The following is a 21,628-nucleotide window of genomic DNA, read 5'->3' as shown; positions in this document are numbered from 1 at the left end:
GGGGGACAGGGAGTGAAGCCGTACAGAAAAGTACAGATACCCCACGGCATGGCCTGACAGAGATGGCAGTGATACTGAGCACGGTGTACAGTCTGGACACTGCAGAACCTGTATCTGTCCTGTTAGGGCTGAACAGATAAAACAGCTGTTGACTCCTACTTTTTAGTACCAGCTCTCAACAGAAGCCAAAGCAAACACACTCCTATCTCACTATTACCTGTCTGTGAAGTAGCTTCCCTCTTTACCTAGTTCCTTGGCAAAACATGATTTTATCTGCTCCAGTATGGTCAAAAATACTACGTATAAGTAAATACAAGCCTGAAGGCTCCATAGTGACAGTACCACTTGCCTTCGTGTGCCTTCAGGTACTGCCCTGTGGACAAAGACCAGCAGTTCAGCCCCCCTCCCCTCCCTGTGCTGGTGTTTCTGAAGTGTTCCCATCTTAGGTGATTTTCTAAGTAATAGGTTTTGAGTGACTATGGGATGCTTCTGCCAAGCAATATAAATCAAATTTTGCATACCTCATACCAATCTATACAGTCACGCATTGAACTGTATCCATTCAGCTCTTCCTGTTGCTTCCATATCTCTAGAAATATCCTGAGTCAAGATGCCAGCCCTTCCCGCACCCCATACTCCAGAGGCTGGTCTGCTGAATGATGGCTGTATCTGCCCTGAGGACATTGTGAGCCCCATTCCCAGTTATAAGCTGCAGATATAGCATCTCCTCCCTTACGTATTTCTGTCTATGGAAAGAAAACCAAGGAAGTATGAGGCCAGATGGGGTGTGATGACTTTCCACCAGGTCCCTGAACAATAACCCAGGGATCAGATGTCAGGGTTCACTGTGAAGTACTCATACCACAAAGCAAAGTTTCCATAGGCACTGAAGTGACCTTAGGAGCCAACACTTGGAAACAGCTTTTTGCTTTAAAAACTAGTGAGCTTCCCACATCATTACTGCACTTCATGCAATGACATGGCCTAAAAGAACTTGGCAGTTTTCACCTCTCAGGGAGAGTTCTGGACATTCTTCTCCTTGAATCCCCTTCTAACCCTCTTTCTCCTTCTGTGAACCTTCCTCCTGGTTTAAACTCTCAGTTAAAAATAGAGATTTTTCCCATAAAGAACCTAGCTCTGGAAGTTGCTTGCACAGGTTGGTCTACTTTGATTTTTTTGTGTGCACTCAAGATACTCCTGTCTGGAAAATAACTTCTGAGCATGCAAAGGAGGTTGCTTCATTAATACAATGGTGCACACCTGCTAACTGCAGTTAAAGAGATCTTCATGTATTACTACTGAAACTGGCAGCAATTAATAGAACAAATGATTCATCTTCCAAAGCCCAAACAGACAAATGGTCTCTCTGGCTGCCTTTATGCTTTCTAATCAGCTTACTGTTAGAGCACATTTTTTGCACAGCCCACTTGCATTCAACCTTTCTGCACTTTTGGTGGTTCATTACCTTATGTTTGGAAGTAGCTAGACCTGTGCCGGTACAAAAAGGCTGCCCAGCAACTTCTAGTAATGACAGAGATGTCAGCAGCACCCAGCTGGCTTGACTCAGCTCATCCATACCTTTCAAACATGCCTTCAGAGGTAAATAGAAACACCTGCCTGTCTGGGAGGTGTCAAATGGTGCTAGGGAGAGGCTTCAAAACTGGGCCTTACTGAGTAAAATGGCTTTGGGATGGCATCCTGGTTGGGTACATTTGTATGTGAAGATGCCTTATGGATGGGAAGGGCTGTCTGTAGAGTGGCATGACAATGCAGACAGGACTGTTGCTAAAGGCTGTGCTGAAGACACAGGATGTGGTATGTGCCACCTGCTTTCTGAAACAAGAGGTATGTGAGGTGGGGGCCAGGCTGCTGAAATGCTGCTTAATGCTGCTCTGAGCTTGAGTTTTGTGATCCAAGAAACCCAAAGCTGAATTTTGATGACTTTTATAACTTGGGGAGATGTAACCTGTAGCATTTCTCTGTGGAGCTGCTTGCAGTCCTATCCTGGTAAACTTGGTTTCTAATAACAGAGCAATTTTAAGGTTGTTATAGTAAATATAAGTGGTGAAGATCTTCCAGGTGCCGTGTAATGATTGCATTTTAAAAATAATCTGTGGATTAGAAAGAACACATTAAATCAAACTCTTTGCAGTCATCTGAGACTCAATATCTTGATGCTTTTGAAATAACAAGGGCTGATGTTCTGGCAAACCTTTCCTCCCCTGATCCTTGTTTCTTAGGCCAGCTTTACCTTGTCATGATTGTAGCCTATGCTAAGAAGCTAATCAATAGCTGGGTGAAACAGACTGGAAGATCTCTGGAGCAGCCTATAATGCTACTAATCTCTTAGAATAAAGACCCAGTTTTGAAGATGTGTACTGCTTGAATAACTGTTTGCTCCAAAATGTTACTCTGCATTTCCATCATTTGAATGTTTCCCCTCCTATTCGCAAGTTCTTCACCAGGCAACACTACTGTGCTTTGTAAATAAGAGTGCGTAACAGACAGTGATTTTATCCTCATGGTCTCTTACGAGGTCTTTATTTTCTATCAAGTTCAAAGCAGTTCTGTGTAGATAAAAGGTTTGTGCTTCAGATTCACTGTTTCTTTTTGCCACTGAATTTTTTCATCTATATCAAGTCATTATCCCTCTCCAGTTCTTTCCAGACATCTCCTTCTCTAGCTGCTTCTTTGTACTTCAGTCGATGGGAGCTTCATCAGCTCAAGTACATTAGGAATTAAGCTGAGAGCAAGTATGCTATGAAAATTCCCATTATTTCCTGAGATAAGCATCCATCAGAAACAAAACACACACAAAGATGGAAAGGAATCAAGTGTATGCTGGGTAAAACAAGGAAACAGGCAAGTGTGGGAGTGAGGGGAAGATTTGTTAAACTTGCATTCAACTCGGTGGAAAGAGAATGCTGCCAAGACAGTCTGTATCTGAAATCAGCATACAGTGCTTTGGGATGGTGATTGTCAGTCTGCTATTTCCCATTTTGTTTAATTTTTAATCCAAATTGTGTACTAAAAATAGGGAGCATTTTGGAGCTGAAAAGATGTGAGTAGCAGAAGGAGGAAAAAACAGAACATGCAGAAGGAATGCTGCTGTAGCTGAAACAGCTCTGTTGGGATTTCTAGCTCTGTATGTCAGTCATTTGTGGTTATAGAATGCAGACTTACCTTATCTGGGCCATTGCGGCAGGGAGACACTGTGGTAGTCCCTCTGTAAAATAAATGATAAGTCATATCCTGTGAACATAGAGGGATGGTTGCATTCCTCTTTGGACAACCATAACTGGAATATGTTATGGAATATGGGCAACAATTCACCCATCCTGTTCCTAACGAAGTAATATTTCTACAGCTACTACCATTCCTTTTCATGTGTCTGAAGAGCTTTGCACTGCTATTTGTTAATAGCAGCAAGTTTTTACTTTTGGGGAAGTTTTTACAGAAGTGCTGGAGCCTCCTGTTTTCAGTTAGCATTGCTTCAGCATGGCTAGTTTGTCCTGGATGGGAAAGCCAGGAGATGTTTATCTGGATAGGATTGTGAAACCTTTATGTTTATGCATTAGCCTCCTCTCCAGAGAAGACTGTGGAATATCTTGCCTGAAGTCCCAACTCAGCATCTCTTCTGAAGAGGCCCCTTAAAAAGCAGAGCAATCTCCTCTAGGCTAAGCAAGGAAAATCAGCTGGAGGAGTTAAAAAGAAAAAGCAGAGGAAACCTAATCTCATCTTTGAACAGATGTGCCTCCTGAGTCTCCAAAGTCCTCTAGCATGAGTGCAAGCATGTGGTGCAGAGAGTACTGATTTCAGCAGCCATCGGAGGTTCTGCTGCCTCTTCTGACTTCCATGCGGTATGTTGAGACTGTTGCCTTTGGCTTTCCACAGAGCAGCAGATTCTGGGTGACAGCAGTGCAAAACAGGAAACTTCCAGAAATTCAGATTTTGTTTGGGTCCAGGATTCACAAAGTTTTGTGATCTGCATCATAATCTCAAATTGGTGCCTAATTTTGGAGGACCTTTGTTTAAAGGTGTATGGGAACTGTTGAGTCATGGCCTGAACTACTGACTGAGTACCTGGGGAAAGGACCATACCAGCCCTGGAAGTGCAGGTGAAGGCAATTCAGCTCTGTAAGCAGAAGTTATAGATTGTGTTGATCCGACCAATTGCTACAAAGGACTAAAATGCATTTATCTATATGGCATTAAATTTTATATCATTTGGAAAATTGCTAAGCCCCCCCTGCTCCCCCCACTCCTCCTTTCCAGAGGATGGGAGATATGAAGCTTACTTAAGTTTCTCCAACTATGCCCACCTAGAAGAATCATACCTTGTCAAAACAGCTTCTTCCTTGGAAAATGCTGGCTCGTTTAACTAGAGCACAAGATATTTTAAAATCATGTTCCACATGTTTTGTTTTCTACCACTTTTAAGTCTAATAACCAGTTTTTGTTGAGAGTAACCAGGGAAAACAAAAGGGATTTAAGTGCTTAAGTCAGTGGACCATAGCTTTCTGATTTATGATGGCAGTGATAGAAATTAGCCACTAAGAGGCTTCCAGATACACCACCTGATGTCTGCTTAGAGATCCTGCTTAACTCTTTAAAAATCTAGCCCCATGAATGTTAGAACTGTGTGGCGTACTTGAAAGCCCTCTGTGGAACTGTCAGTTGAGGAATTGGCTTTCTTCTCCCAGAGTGCTTAGAAAAGTGGGTTGTAGGTTTTTCTTATGTATGTTTTTTTTTTCCCTTCCTTAATGTGCTTTGGAAGTGACAGCAATTTTGGAGTTACAACCAGCTGTAAGCACCCAGGGCTCAATAAGGATGCTTTCTTTCTGAGAGGAAAGGATCCAGCTGAGCACTGAGCCAGGTGAGGCTCCAGAAGGCAGTGGACTGTGTCCAGCTCTGGTGTGATAGACTGCTGGTTCCTGAGCTGCAGCGTGCACTACAAACCTGATGTGATTATGCCCTTATCATGTTCTGAAATTCATGTACGTCTTTATAGCTGAATTGGTTCCCAAACATGACAGTCCCTCTTGTCTTCTGTCACTGCTGAGTAAAAGACATTGGGGACAACTGGAAGCAAATTACTGGTATGGCTGTAACTGAGCAGTCAGCCACAAGCTGAGCTTAAAGCTGTTCCAACTGCAACCAGAAGCTGCTCTGTGGAGGTGTGTGTTTGGACCATACTGCGTGTTGTCTCTGTAAAAGAGGATAGCAGGGCTACGTGTGCTCTGTCTGTTCTCCTTGGCATCCCTGCAGCTTGACTTCTCTTGCAGGTGGGTGCTGGAAAACTTGAACCTTCCAGGGCTCAGCCCTTGTAGGTGGGAGGAAGTTAAAAGAAGACTTCTCTTGCATCTTTCACTGAAAGAATTCCCCAGTCAGGTCTGAAGTTCACCACGAGCAGTGGAAAACTAGCCTGCTGTGTAGGATCACCTGGAGCAACTGCTCCTCACAGTCAGAACTAACTCCTGATATCCTGATGACACATCAGGATGGCAATCCTTTAACACTCACAGAGTGGTTTTTATCTTCTAAGCATTATGAATATTAGCTAATAAATCCTCACAAAGCCTGAGGGAGTTACAGAGGTATTGTTATAAGCTGGGGCCAGCAAAGCATTTCAGTTGTAGTTGTGCCTCATGCTGTGGCTACTGCTGGCATGGGTTGGGGCAGAGATTAAAATGTTACAAACTAAAAAGCACTCTCCTTTTGTCCTCCAACAACTGACAGTTCGGTGAGGCTCTTCACAGAGCAGGAGGACCTGGGATGCAAAACCAAGTGGGGCTGTGTCTGCCCAGCCTAGAGCAGTGCTGCCAGCTGCAGCCGCTGCCTGCTAACCAGTGGCTCCCAGGCTACACGTGGGGAGCTGGGGCACTGCTGAGCCTCTGGTGGGGCTGCACAGTGCAATGCCCAGAAACCCAGTGCCAGCTCCTGCTGGAGCCTGTGTCTGCACACCTCAGCAGAAGGCACAAGTAGCTCTGTAGGAGTGGCACATGCTGCAATTGCAGTACAGAAACTGCAGCCCTTTCTTGCTGTGTCTTCCAGAGCCCTATTAGCAGGGGTGAAGCAGCAGCCTTGGAACATCTTGCTGCCCTGATAGAAAGGAAATATGCTCCTCTTTAGCATAGATAAGGGCCATCTGTGCATGGCTGAAGTGAGATAACATTTAGGAACCTCCCAGGATATTAAGGCGGCACTTTTCTTTGGAGTCTCGTGCTGTTCAGGCTCATGGCAGTGCTCCCTTTGAACTCTCTGTGGTTTGTAGTTCTCACCACTTGCTCAAAATGAAGCAGAATGCAATGGTTCATCTAATATTATGGCTCAAGGAGAGTGTATGTAACAGTACCTGTGCTGATATGAGCCAGTTGGTGTTTGGACATCACAGGCCTCTGCATGGTGCTCCCAAAGGAGCACATGTATTTTGCTAAATCCATCCATCAATAAAACTTATGCTACCTGCTTCTAGATGGTAAGTTACATATGGGGAACTGTTTTTTCTGTCGATGATGATCAAAATAGAGCACAGTACTTTCTGGTTTTGTTACCAGGGCTGAGACAAAACATGTGGGGGCCTGCATGGAAGTAGCTATATCAGATACAGTTTTTGAAGCACAACTCAATCTGGCTGCAAGGCATCATTTTTCTGCACCATTGAAAGCCAGGCTATCTGTCCTAAGGACTGTCTGTTTTAGCCAATGTGTCTCAATCCTATTTATGGTTTCCCTAATATCTTACTTAAATCTCTCAAACTGTCACTGTTACAATTACATCGTTGTCTGTTACCTTTCTGCAATTACTTCCTGTCCAATCTGTCACAGGTATTGAAATTACTTTATTTCCTTTCTCTTTGCAACGATCTGGATCCACTGAAAGGATGCTGTTGTGACCCCACTCAGACTTTCTTTCAGTTTAAGCAGCCCCAGTTCATTCAGCTGAAATTTCTGGCTGGCTGATCTTGCTTGTTCCTCCCATCTGGTGTATCCCTGATTGTTCCGTATCCACCTCAGGGTGTACTGGAGATATTGCCTCACTGTGTTGAAGCAGGCAAGATTACCTCATGTGTTTTACCCCGTGAGAGATTGCTGTTTTCTGGGTGTGTCAGTGCTTACTGGGGGCCTGGGGGAAGCATGGACCCACGTGTCATGGGGGAGATAGTGCAGTAGAGCCTCAGAAAACACTTCTCATCCTAGTTTGAGTTCTTACCTCTTTCGTTATATTGAGTGTAGCAGTAAAGGAGATTTCACTCTGTTAAGAGATCTTTTCTACCTTCTCAATTGAGTAATGACAAAAAGCATGGTGGTAGCTGTACTACAAAGCTTGTTCCAAAACCCAGGACTCCACCAAGTGAAGCACATGTATTGTAATCAGTGAGTCATGATAAACTGTAGAAAAAGGGGAGCTCAGGATATTTGGCTGAAAGACTGAAGGTCACATACAGGTCAGTAGGAGACTGAATTATAAGATCTTAACATTTGCTCCTTCAGAAAGCAAATAATGTAAGTCCAGTTGAAAGATGAGTCAGTGGCCTTTTGCAGACAGACAAAATGAACTGAACAGTGAGGTTCAGGTATACAGAAGTTGTAACCAATATCCTGAACCTTGCCAAAGGGAGTTGTGTTGGTGAGTGGCTCAAATCTGGCCAATCTTTATTTCCAAATGAAAGCAAAGGTATGTTTTGACAGAGAGAATGTGGGGAGAGGGAAAAAAAAGAAGGGGAGATTGCAGAAAGAGAGAGAAAAGTGTCCTGCTTTTGTCTGGAATGAAATATTTTTCTTTCTAGTATCTAATTAACTCTCTCCTTGCTGAAAGCAGGGCACAACTAGGTTTAAGAGTCTGCTTAATTAAAAGCAAAGTGATGAGTGATGACCAGAAAACTTTAGTATTCTGGGAAAAATAGAGGGTATCTTGATAAGATAGGGGAACTTCAAAGTGTGAAGTCTTTATCCTGTTTTTCCAGTGCTTTCCAAAGAGACTCTGATGATTGCCTCTCTTTACTCTTGTTGCTCTGTGTTGCAGGACATGAATGTATTTTTAGTAGTGTAAAACCCTATGGAAGGGAAAGTGATTTTGTTTTAGATGATTAGCCAGTCCCTGCAGCTCAAGGTCTTAAACTGCTCATGTATGCGTGCACGAAGATTTCTTGTATGCGCCCATACCTGCAAGGGACAGTGGACACTGACTATGGAGCCCTCACTGTGTTTCTTATTTGGCAGTGATAAACTCCCTTTGGTAAGTCCTCTCTGGCCTCAAATCTTGCTCAGTCCTTGCTACAAAGATGTAAAGCAGGATTGCTCCCCTTTGTCTTTGTTTTCCCATTTTGAAGAGATTATCCACTTTCCTTCTGCAGGACAAGAAAAGAATTATAGCAAAAGAGTCTGGTATATCCTTTCTCCCACTTTCCTGATATGAAAGCACAGGACATCTGTGGGAGAGTTATCTCTGGTGGGGGCCTTGATGGAGAGTACCAACCAGTCTCCGTGTACAGACACTCTGCACTCCTCAGCACTTATCTGCAGTCTGCATCCTTGCTACTCAACAGGGGATATTCTTTTAAACCTTGCTCTCTTGTTTCTTTTGGTGCTGTGGCACAGGTGTTTCTGTTTATGTCAGACAGATTAATCTTAATGCCACAAATGCCTGCATAGTTGATGCCCTCAGCCTGGACCTTGCAGCTTGAGAGATGTGTCTCCAGTCCTGCCCCCCCCCCCCAGCCCAGCTGAGGATGGAGGGAGCAGCCTGGTACAACCCAGGTACATCTCCCAGTTAGGAATACATTATTGCTGTCAGAGTACATGTTGTCTGTTCTTTAACCAGACAAGACTGGATAAAAAAGGTATATGGATGGTTGATACAAGCGAGATGAGAGTAAAAAATGTTGGTAGGGTAGCAGTGAAAGCTGTTACTAAAGAAAAGAGCTGTAGAGAGAAAAATACCAGTCTGCTTTATCAATCAAGATCTCAAGCTGTTTCACCACTTCCTAGTCCAGGAAACTGGCTTCCTCAACACCTCCCCCCCAACCAGGAGTGCACTGGGGCTGCCTAGAGCTGCTCCCCCAGGCAGGGGGGTGACCCCCCTTTTCTTGATAGCCAGGAATCTTATGTTAAGGATGTGGTGGTAAAATGTCATAAATTGCAATAATTGAGGGGAACAAAGACGCTTTACTGTCACTTCATTAGAACTGCATTATACTTTCTATGCTGAGCTTTTTTAAAGACCAGAATGATTTAACTGTTAGATAAAGCATCCATCTCCGTGTATCTGTACAGTTAATTTAAGGGTGACACTCTTAGCCAGGTCCCATCAGGAGGAAAAGGATAATACACTATTAAAGTTGCAATTACTGTATTAGGCTCAAAATGTAAATCCATATACCAGCTGTTATAATCTAACAAAGAAGGAGGGGGACGTCTGGCAAATAGTTCTTGTGGGCTTTTATATAGCTGTTCATAACAGTGAAATTAAATGAATACATGTGTATGTGTGTACAGCTAGATTTATAGACTCTCCTTAAAATGTAAGCACTTCAGGTCCCGCTGAAGTAGCAGAAAACAGGCTGGGATTGTTCCACCTGCATAACTGGCCTTCAGCTTCCCAGTGTTCAGATATGCTTTGCAATGCCAGAGGGACTCACCTATGCCTCAAGCTCAGCTGTTTCTTGGGGCAGGTGTGGGAATTCAGAGGGTTGACCTTTGGAGAATTGTGAAGCAGAAAGGAAGCTAATGCTGCAAGAGTGTTTCCTTTGGCAGGTGCTACCCCTTTCCCTGTGCCAGGACCCCTGTGTGAACCAAGGCCTTCAGGGCACCAGTACTGGCTGCAGCACAAAGCCATGCTTAGTAGTTGTGATTTCTTTTTTTTTTCATGTATTTTCTCCCCTTCAGATATTCTTGGCTAGATCTCTAGCAACCAACTGCAGCTTTGCTGTGGCTTTGCTCTGCTTGCTTCAGCAGAGCTCTGTCGGTTTGGAGTAGCTGAGGGCGTAACCCTCGCTCCAGAGAGATGAAATACCTTGTTCAGACCCCAGTACCTTATTGGAGCTGGGAACAGCACATACGTGGAACGTTTGCATTAAGAGCTTCTCTTCATGTGCCACCTGCTACCAGAACAGTCTGGAGACCTGCAGGAGGTGCCCTTCAGGAGCTGAAATGGCACAACTGCTTTTTCAGTGTTGAAAAATAACATTTCTGAGCTTACTGAGCACAGTCCAGGAGTACATATATCGTATTCTAGAAGAAACCACCCTGTCTTTGGGTACCCTGTGATTTAATCTCCTTTCATTTTCAACTTTCCCTCTTACTGAAACTGTTCTGTTACCAGCATTTGCTTTTTCATATAAATGCAGTTTATTTCAGGTTTTTCAAAGTCATCCTGCATGATATTCCTCCCCTTTGCTGCACTGGTGAGACTTCCTAAATTTGTGACTTTATTAATATAAATTTATATTAATAAGTAATATCAATATAACTTTTTTTTTTGCATATACCTCTAATGAAATTGTCGTACAAAAGCAGACCATGAACAGTACTGTTTGTCCCTCCTGGTGTGGAAAGCCCTGTTGATGTGGTCCTTCCTTTTCCATCAAAGTCTGTTGTCCTGTTTCTCTGGCCTCATCACTGCCTACTGCGTAGCTGTGGTGTGACTTGCACAGGCAGATTTAAATGGTTAATTCCCCCATGACACTATTGTAAATGCTTTGCCAAAGTCCAAATAACTATGATTTTCTTTTTTCATGTTTTCCCTTTGAGGCTAAATAGCAGAAAACTTTGGGTTTTTTCCCCCCACATATATTTTAAAAATTATCCTAGCAAAAGTATGTGCAACTGCTGAGATGGCTTTTTGTTTTCCCCAGTGTAGATGTTACCTGTGTTGTTCTCCAGGGAGCCCGTGCCCCTTTATGGTGGCATTCAGCATCGTGGTTTCTCAGAACTGGGAGGGAGCTCATCCCCTGCTTGTCCATTCATCCTCACCTAAACACATAGCACTTCCACTTTCTCTTCCATTATCCATCCCTTAAATACAGTCTATCCTTCATTAAATTCAGTATCGCTTTTATTACAGAAAACAGAAGTACCCATTTATATTTGGAGCCATATTTGATTCTCTCTGTTCTTTATATCATTCCCATCAGTTCCACGTTTTCCCCTATTTCTCCTTCTATTTGTATAAATTAGGAGTCATTTGTTGTTTTAATTTCCTTTGCAGTGCTACACTTTCAGCATTTGCCACTGTATTTCCGCACTCTAAGCTCCAAGTCTGTTTTCCTATCTGATACTTCTCCCTTTCTATGCCATGTAAGTGCTCAGATTGCTCGGACTTAAAGTGATTAATTTGGCTTTGTTTTAAGAAATACAAGGTTTTGTGGCACAAGGCATGTCCCACATGCACTGGCCCCATCTTTTGGTGGTAGTGGCACTGCAATTGAGGTCATTTCCACTACTAGGAGTGGGACAGAGGAAGCCAGAGCTTGGCAATGCCTTAGATTTTTGCCAGGAGATAAATAGGTCAATATATTTCAGGACTGCACTGGCAACCTGGTATGTCTGATCTCTCTGTGAGTAATAGCCATTTTGAAGTGATTATTCATCCTGTTAGATCTGAAGCATTTCTCTAGAAGTGTTGTTTTTCTAACTTACGTGAAAGTTTCTTTGATCTGAATGTCAGGTCCTTTATAAACTGAAGTCCTTGAGTTATTTGGTCAACTTATTTTCACTGGTTGTTTCCTGGTAGTTCAATAAATAGTAGTTGGTCTATTTTTGTTGATTCTTTGATTTAATTTTGAGTGAGCCAGCCCATGCTTGCTCATTGCAGGATTCTTGTCTATGATTAGCTCTTGCCTGATGTATTTTCTGCTTACTGAAACCAGGTCTTAAATGCAGTTTTCTCTATCAACTCCTTGGTGAAGAGATCTGATGCTCTCATTAAGCACCTGGACCATAATACTGCATTTATTCTGCAGTGTAGGCACTGGACGTGATATTGCTATGAATACATTATATATACATACATCTAGCCTTTCTAGACGCTGTTCCCCGGTTGCTCAAATGTTCAGTAGAACCAACTTTTACTGTCCTTCCTTGGAATTATTTTGGCTTGAACAGATTTGCCTTCAGCCTTTACTGCCTTGTCTTTGCTTTATAACCTATTGCGTTGTGGTGCCATAACATCTGTCTGCCAAGATAATCTTTATTTCTATCTTTCCTGAGCAGCGTGTACCTTTCAAGGATTTGCAGAGCGCAGGTAAATGGAGCAGCTTTTAGGACAGCGCCTTTCAAGTTCTTTATTCTGCCCTAGTGGAGACTGAGTAGCCATTTCTCCAGCTTTTCTTAACCTTATTTCCTGCCTTAGGCTGGCAGGGAATACAGGCATGTACTTTCACACTAATCACATGGAGTTTCTCATGCTGAATTTTACTGTGGGATTCCAACAATAATATTTCTTTTAAAAAAATTTAAAGGCTTGCTTTCCAAATATGTGCTTAAAAAAAAAAGGCAGTAAAATATTCCCCTGGAAACCTGTTTGTCTTGTCTGAGGAACAGGTATTTCAGGGTCTTCATTAGCAATATCTGAGCTCTACAAATACCATTCTAGTGTTTGCCCTCCCGTTCTGGATGAAGCCGGTGCTCTTAGCATGTTTACCACATATCTTCCCTGTCTGAGACGTGCCAGAGTCAGCAACCTCCTCGGGTTTCCTCGATCCTTTATTGTGTATTCCACTACCCATCTGCTGTGAATCACTCATAAACCTGGCCTAATCATGACTAATATGTGAAGAACTAATTTGCTCTTCACAAGATGAGATGAATTAGGTTGAATAATGAAGGCACTGATGCTACTAACTTGATTTGATTTGTATATGTTTAGACATATTTAAAGTCAATGGAGAAGTATTTGCAACTTGCAAAGCTCAAATGTTTCCTGGTTATTATCTTCTCTTTTGTAATAATCAAACTCATTTGCAACTAACCACAACAAAGCAACCCAGTAACAAAAGATGTATACCATGTTGGCAGTTGAAATGGTCATTTGATTTCCAATGGGAGCCTGTTGGCAGGTAGATCCTCAGCAGTCCTCATTTTCAGATCTACCTGTTTATGCAATCTGTATGATTTACCATGCCACAGAGAAGAGTCTGTTACAGCTTCTGCAAGTAAACTAGATGCTACATTACACAGCCAACTTTCCTAGAGCTGTTAGCCATATAAATACGTGATAAATTGTTTTCCTTGTGTTAGGAAATCAAGGTGAGCCTGCTAAAAATAATAACGATATATCAATATCTCAAGTTTTCTATTAATCTCCATTTGCCTGCAGCTCTTCCATCTGAGGGCAGAGTGGGTTGACCAGCTCAAGGAAGTAACATTTCTAACCTCCCAATTCAAAAGGGGACGTGACCATATTGTGTATTATAAAGTAATGTTTTCTCGAATCAAGAACTTGATGTCAATCATGTTTTTCAGTTGCAGAAGCCTGTTGTTTATTGCAGCAGCACATTTTGTGTAAGTTCCTTCCTGATTTATGGTGATTCACATTGATAGACTTCTAGTCTATGACACTGCCATCACAAATGGTAATTTACAGCAGCTCTAGCTCTGCTCTTTCAGAGCTGGCTTTCAAGGACTGGAGCCAAGAGCTATTCACCAGAAGTAAATCTGGGAGGAAGTTCACTTACTATGAATATTAATTAATGTTTATATACTGCGGTTTATTTTGTTATGCAGTGATTTAATTCAGACCATCCAAAATAGCGCTGTATGGCTGAAGAGAATCAGTAGCCATGTGCTCAATTCATTTCAGAGATAAACCTGCTTCCATTCATTTTCTTTTATGGCATAACCTGAAAACAAGCTTTCGTCAGCGTGGCAGAAAGGGGAGTGTATAAGGCGGTGACAAGTGGTGCTTCTCTGTTCTCTGTAATTATGCAATAAAGAGAAGATGTTCAGATTCACCTCCAAGCCCTTCCCCCGTGTTGCTCTTCCCATGTGAGAGTTAACCTCTTCACTTTGCTGCTTTCTTCTTATTCAGAGTAATCATCTCCTCATGGAGATGCTAGTGGAAGTGATTGAGACAAAGGGGTGTAGCATCATCTTGATGCTGAAGAGCTTTCAGAGGAGGTAAGTGTGCGACTTCCCAGCAGAGCAGAAGAATACACAGCTGAAAAATCTTCCTTCATTTCTAAGAAAAACAGGAATGGCCGGGCCACTGCTGGTTGCTGACATGTTTGTATTCCTTTGTGCTGCATGTTTTATATTTCGTAATCAAAAGCCAGTATTTATTGGGCTGTGCTCTCAAAAGGTCTCATCTCAAAATACTCTCACACCAAAATCTGTGATAAGAATAAAATCCCCAATGGAGACTATTAGCCCCAGCAATTTTATTTTATTTTTTCTGACATCAGCTCTTCCCTGCCGTAAAGGGAAGGGAGAGCCCTGAGCTCTCCACTAAGGAGGCTGAGTGTGGGTGCCGGCCAGCTGGGCCTGTTGGGTCCAAGCCTTCTTTGTAAGAGGGAGAGATGGCTATGGCTTCAGTCTCTGGGCTGCCTCCTTCCTTCTGCCTGTGGAGCACAGCAATGGCCTCTCAGAAAGCTGCTGCTGGTACCTGTCCTTGCCCAGTGGGCACATCAGCCAAGGGTGACCCTTCCACACATCTTGTGTGTATGGTATAGCAGATAAGCCATAAATAGTTTTGCCTGTTTCAGTAAGTACCTGAACAGTGTTGCATACCATTGTAATCGAGCAAAAAAAACCCCACCTTATTCCATTAAATTAGATGTTAGGAGTAATAGTTGGACCTTTAAGGTTAAGGGAATTCGATCCATTCAGGTGGCACAGAACAGCCTTCAGTGCATTACACAGCCTAAGGAGAGAGCAGAGTGTTGCCCACTGTATTTACTATCATGTTTGTTTTGGGAGCTAAATTATTCTTACTAATTCTGCTAGCAGTGTAATACGCTGTCTCAGTAATGGAAAGCATATGAAAGCAAGCAGATGGCGAGAGCAGAAAAAAACCCAAGCATGTCCTGATAATGTAGTAAGCAAGTTCATTTTTTTGGCATTAGGCTTTCATAACCGAGGCATGGTGATAACAAGTACAGACACATTTTTAAAGCGCAGTTCATCACAAAATACAGCCAGTTTCATTGCAGAGCAATGGAAGATTACTTTGAGACTTTTATTTAGATAAAAGCTAGATGTGAATGTTGTTGAATTAGACCCATCGTTTATTATTGCTGGCAGATGAGTGACAGCAGATACTGGTCAGAGTGATGCCATCGTGGTCCTGTGATCTCTCGTATCTTCACAAATGTAGAGTTTCTCACCCATTCATTTGCAAATATGTAGCCACCCTGTACTCCAGAAAAACAGCAGGCTCTTTGACACAGGGTGTTATTGCAGTGGGCAGTATTGGAAATTCCAAGTGTTTTATTTCAGTCTGTGGTTGGAAGTTGTAAAGTTCAAGGTTGCTGCTTCTTAAATATCTGCCTATCTGCAGCATGTGGGGATCCCACCTGCCTTTGGCCCCATTACCTGTGAGGAGGGCAGTGCTTGGGGAGTGCTCTGTGCTCAGCATGGCTGGAGAAGAGTGGCCAAGCATTGCTGCTGAAGCAAACAGTCCTGGCATGGAGGAATTATTTTGGGGGGGATAAGAGGAGGGGCGGAACCAGCCTGACTACCACCAACCCACCACCAGGCTGGATTAAGGTTCTTCAGAGAAGGGATGCATTATTTTTTGTTATGATTTCATTTTGAAGCCATGCATTGTGTCACGTCTCAAGTGGCTGCAGCCATGCACCGTGACATGTGGCTGCAAGCAAGGCCCTGCCTTCAGCTTCCAGGAGTTTGGTTCAGAGGGAATAAGGGAGGAGGAGCTGCCAATGCTGCTGTGTGGGGAGCAAGTGCCAGTTCAGGGAGCAAACAGAACTGAGCCGTGATCTCTTTCATAGGGAAGGAGGTGAGTAGAGCCAGCCCCCTTTCTCATGGAACCATGTAATTGGTTACAGTGCTCGTTTTTCATCATTCAATAGCACAGCATGTTAAGTAATGCAAGTGTTTTGGGTTTTTTTTAATATTTCATATGCATCTGGTTCATTCCTGATTTGAAGAAACAAAGGCAAGAAAGGCTTTCTGATTGCTTGCTCCCTCTGAGGGCCTTGCTCTTGCTGCTTCCTGAGGAAAGTTGTCTCCCTTTATCTTTTTTTAGCGATGGATGCTGATTTAACCTCCCAGGAGATCGTGTTTTTTCTTCTGGGTTGCTTTTGGTGTCTCCAGGAAGTGGCAGGTGGTTCTGCTCAGGAGATGCCTTTGATGGCCCCATGTCCTCTCTGTTTCATTACCCAGGCAGGAGGTGGGACTGCTGTTGCAATTGTTCCCATCTGTTTTTGGCTCCCAAGGCTGTGCCAGCCATCTCATTTCTCTGGCTTCCTCTTGTGAGACCTGGGGACAGATACAGAAGCCAGGTGACACAGGGGTGCTCTGTGGACAGTGCAGGGCCTGAGGCTGTTTCCTGGTAGAGCCTGGGCAGGTGCTCAGCAGGTATGGGATGGGACAGAGTCTGCTCTAATGCTGAAGGTGCAGCTTGAACCTCTGGGGGTGGAAGACCCTGTGTTGACAGCCAGAGGACAGGGCATGTTACTTCCTTCTGCTGTGGTGTCTCTGCCATCTGCAAATCCCTCCAGCAGTGGCACCCTGCCTTGTTCCCACTTTGTTTAGGCTAAAGCCAGTGTGTCTCTCTTCAAAGCAAAGTGCTGCTCTTCCTGTGGGAAAAATCTCACTGCTACTTTTGCTCAATCACCACATCAAGCTGCTTTCAGTGCAGTGTCTGTAAGCAACTGTTATTTGTGGTGTTTGTCCTGCAGTGAGCCATGGTGTGTTGTGTCACCATAGCTCTAGACAAGGCTGTGAAAGCAGTAGAGGACTTTTCCAGCAACTGATGCCTGCTGCTGCTGCTCACAGCCAGCACAAAGCCTTCCTGCTGCCAGGCCTGCCTGCCCAGTGCTGCTGTGTTTATTTCTGGGGTTAAAGTGGAAGGGGGGAAACTGTATCTGGGTATTTTAATTAGCTAAAGATAATGGAAACAAGTGGCACTATGGCCACTTCCTAAACAGAGGCATGTGTTTGTAGAGTCTTGGCACTTCTGGGGAGCACTAGGTAGGACTCATCAGGCCAAGTCATCACTGCAACAGTGCTGGGCAGACCAGGAGCCCACTGACTCCTTGCAGGGATGCTGGAGCAGACTGGGGCCATCACTCCCCTTCTGCTGCCCCTGCACTGCTGGAAGTGGCACAGCCCTGCTATGTGCAGAAACCCTTCTGAATTCTTTTGCCTTGGTCTCACACGTCTGAGTCTTGTAACCTTGCTGCTGGTTCATTTTCAGGAGAGACAGAATATATTACAGAGCCAAAATCTCATGGGCAAATATTAAGACCTAGCACCTGCTGGATGGAGCCCACAGGCTGCAACCTTCTGTCTCCTCCAATGTTTGCATTCTCCTCTGTGTGAAAGAGCAACATGGTAAAGAATTCCTATTATTTCAAATATTTCACCATGGTGTTATCTAGCCTAGTCTAAACAATGGTCCCACTTGCTCTTGAGAATTGTGCTCTGCAGGGGAAAACAGTAACAAATGTTGTTATTCCCAATGTGTTCCCCCCCACCACAAGGACACTGATATTTGTGACATGGAGTGGCAGCGTGCTCCTGGAAGCATCAATCCAGATATATATTAGCTGGAAAAAGAGAGAAAGAGTTGCCCTTCTGTCATATTCCAAACTGATCCACCCGGAGAAAGATCCATGCTGTGATGCTCCTGTCCTGGATGTGCCATTTCTCAATGCAGGAAGTAGATCACATCACAGGCTCTGGGAATGTGTGGAATGTGTCACTCGCCCCATTGCCTTAAAAACAGTAAGTCTGTAAAACCTCGCTAAAAGCTGTAGTTCTGCAAAAGCTGCAGCTGTGGCAGTTATTTTCATATTCACTGACCAACTGGAGGAACCAGGCTGTGAACACCCTGACTCCAGTGGGAAATGGCTGGAGAGCCAGACCAGACCCAGATGTCCAAACGCAGCCAAACTTCAGCCCGAATACAGATAGCACAGCTAATCCTGACTTAATTTATGGCAGCCTGAACCTGAATGTGAACTCACCCACTGTGTTAACAGAGATCTGAACCTGGATTTGGCTCCTGAATAGCATGGGTCTAGGTCTTGAAATTACCCGGTTGTTGGCTGCAGTCTGCTCTGGGGCTGGAGATTTATTTCTCCAGGAGGCAGGAAAACACGTTATGTTGCCAAACTACTTCCAGTCTTTTCCAGAATTACAAGTCAGGGGATGGTGGGTAAGTCTTGTGATTTTCATCCTACAATCTAAACCAGATGGGCTACTCTCCCAGCATAAATATTTAAGCAAAGAAAAGCAAAAAAACTGGCAGAAAAAGTTCAGTTTCCTAATTAATTGCATTATTATGACTTGCACTATTTAAGAGGATGTGCATAAAGCTGGTTTACGAGATAGTTTGATCACCTCCTTTGATTCATCTCAATAAAATCTGGGATTTTTGTTTTCTCAGGGATAATGAAGTAACTGTAGAATAATAAAGTGGCTGTGCTTATTGGAAACAGAAAGCTCTCAGCTTTCAAAAGAAAAGATCCTCTTGGTGAGGCTCATGCTATATTAATCCAAAAGTACAAATAGGTGGAGGTGATCCAGAAAGCCTGTGTTAATAACATCAGCCCAGGTGAGGTTAACAAGGCAGAGCATGGGCTGTAGGGTGTGAGGATATGGTGAAGAGAAAATCTGTGCTAGGTTTTCTGGTCCCCATCCTGGCAGAGTAGCCAGCAGACTTCTGCTCAGCACTGCAAGCCCATTGCTTGTGTCAAGTACTGGGAATAAGAACTTTGAGGTTTCCTTTTTGGAGAAGCATAGTGAAGATACAAAGCATGAGAGCTGTCTTCCATGTGGAAGAGCTGTGTGGGAGACCCCGAATGTGGGTGGTTCAGTTGCTGTTAGTGGCAGTGAGAGATGATTTATCTGCACCAGACCTGGAGGTACAGATGCTGAACCGGCAAACCTAGAGGGCAGGGGATGTGGAGCAGGGAGGGTGGGAGAGCAGAGTGGGGAATGGGTGCCAATACAAATGTGGAGGGGAAGAAGCATTATTTGGCCTCAGGCTAGACCTAGAATGGCCAGAAAGCCTGCATCCTACTGGCTGCGCCCAAAATAGTGCCCAGAACTGCTGAGTGTGCTTCCGGACATTGAATCAAAGAACAGAGAAGTGGTTTTACAGTACATCACAGAGCACCCTGCTTTCCCAGCAGTCCCCTCAGACAGGTACTCAGGATGAAGCTTGGCAGTACCAGAGCGGCTTTATGAATGTTTTCTTGCAGTTTTACATTATTCTAAAATCTGCCTTGGTCATTGTTGAATAGTCATCAGTCATCTTCCCTCTGGTGGCATAGCATGTGCTGTGTTGGATCTCAGTTCCACATGGTTAACAGAAATCCTTCCCCTTATTTTTTTCCTTTCAGTCTTTCAGCATTTCTGCCACTGAAGATCTTCTTCTCCGGCCTCAAGTCAAAAAATCTTTGTGGCAGATTTGGCGTTGCCTGTAATAATTTATGAACGTGATGTGTTGACATGTTTACTGTGTGCATACATTGAGCTACTTCAATCGCTGCCTTGTCAGGAAGTGTACCCAGGAGAGAACAGATGAATCCAGGCACGTGGTTTGGAGGAAACACTGGGGAGCTGAAGCAGAAGTGCCCTTTGCTGTGACATTTTGGCTGTGCCCCTGCTGGGCTCACAGGAGAGGTTTCCCTGGGAGGACATGGGTGCCCTGGAGAATTCACAGTGAACCATTTAAATGGAGACTTTGGAGAGCAAGAACCCAAAAGGGAATGGAAGTGCTCAGATCTACAGGTATCTAATTCAGTATGTGTTGGCAAAACTGCAAGATAAAGTGGATGAGGAATGTTTTTTTTAACTGCCGTGCCTTATTTCAGTGGTTAAATGGCTCTTCTGTTTTATTAATATCATTTGGGCTGTTCAAGAGAGCTCAATGCTTCTGTTCCCATGTCCATGTGGGAGCACGGTGATTGTGCTGGGTAGGCTGGCTGAAGTTTGGCAAAGCCTGCATGCAGGAAGGTGAGAGCCTGAGGTCTGGCAAAAGCAGAAGGGAAGACAGAAAGAGCACTGACAGCTGAGATCCGGCAGTAACCATAACAATACCATCATCTTTCTTAAAAGTCCCAGCACGTAATTCTACTAATGACTTTTATTAAACATTTAAGCCTTAGCCTTGAAATGATTCGTATTTGTTACAAAGCACCATCCCATTAACACAAAGTACAAGCTGAAACAAAGTTAATGAGCCCTAGTGCTTGCCGGATAATTCAAAGTTTGAGTGATATTAACAAAAATAAAGTAAGGAAGAAATCTACTTCCACTGTCCACCAGAGAACTTGAGTTTTATCCTTCTGGTTCATAAAAACAAGTCTATTGCTCAAGTGGCTCTTACGCTGTTACTAAAGTTGTTCTAGAACACATAGATGTGCATAATTAAGTGCCCCTTTGTTACATAAGGGCCTGCCTGGCTGTCTACAGGGAATGCCAGGGGCCTTTATTCATGACATCAAAGAGAATGGCATTACCCTCATGCTTCACTATGGTGGCTGGGGTTGGTCCCGTGTGGTGCCCAGGACACAGCACTGTCAGCAGGAGCTGGGCTCTGTGCACCTGGAGGCAACAGGAACATGGCCCAAAACATACGTGAATGCTTGTCTTATGGAAATGTTCAACTGTGTAGGTGCAGCCATTCTCCTTGTGGAACTGGAGTGATCCCTATGGTGAAGACCCCACTGCAGAGATATTTGTCCTTTGATAGGAGAGGAGGCCCTCGCACCATAGGGCCATGGGTTAGGGAAGCACAGGGCTGCTAGGTTGGCAGCTTCCTAGGAGAGTAAGGCTTAATACAAAATGTGAAAGGGAATTAGGCAACATGGGCAAACTTGGACATGGGAGAATGTCCTGCAGCATAAATCATAAATTCTCCCCCATTTGGAAAGAGGTAAGAATTTCATCTTCATTAATTTCAGCTGCCAGATACTGATAACAAAGCGGCCCTCTGTATGAGAGAGCAAGAATCACTGAGGCTGATGCGAGGAGACAAGATGCACTTGGAGACAGAGGAAAAATACAGTGCTGAGAAAGTTTCCACTATTAATATTTTTCCCTTGCAAATGTGGGTCTCCTAAAACACTCCTTTCTTTAGGAAGGCTCTAAATGAAGAGGAGGTGGGAAGTAAAGTTACAAAGCACTTAAGAAAGCCTCAAATATATGAGTGGGAGGAAGGAGGAAGGAATGAAAGAATAATGAAGCCCGTCTCACTGGGAGCAGTCGGAGGCAGGGAAACACTCATACGTGTGCCTGCACTCTGCAGGAACTTGGGCTGAGGTCTCAGACTGCTGTAGTTGGTACGGCTGCAGCACAGAGCATTCAGGTGGCCTGAACTAAGGACAGAGAGGCACTGGTTGTGCTTCCACTAGTGGTGTGTTCCCTTCTCCATGCTGACCAAGGCCAGCTCGCTCAGCTGGTCTTTGCAGGTGGGGTGCTCCAGCCCCCTGATCTCC

At 44.0% G+C, this 21,628-nt stretch overlaps 1 long non-coding RNA gene across 1 annotated transcript; it reads left to right on the top strand.

Moving 5' to 3' along the window:
- Positions 1-76: 76 nt before the first annotated feature.
- On the top strand, positions 77-20,439 carry LOC107315258. The gene is made up of 2 exons (XR_001555828.2): positions 77-6,478; positions 19,529-20,439. It is a non-coding gene; the product is annotated as an uncharacterized LOC107315258 (long non-coding RNA).
- The last annotated feature ends 1,189 nt before the right edge of the window (positions 20,440-21,628 follow it).

The sequence above is a fragment of the Coturnix japonica genome, chromosome 5, assembly GCF_001577835.2.
Source record: "Coturnix japonica isolate 7356 chromosome 5, Coturnix japonica 2.1, whole genome shotgun sequence".
NCBI classification, from domain to species: domain Eukaryota; kingdom Metazoa; phylum Chordata; class Aves; order Galliformes; family Phasianidae; genus Coturnix; species Coturnix japonica.
This window is presented reverse-complemented; position numbering and strand designations above follow the sequence as displayed.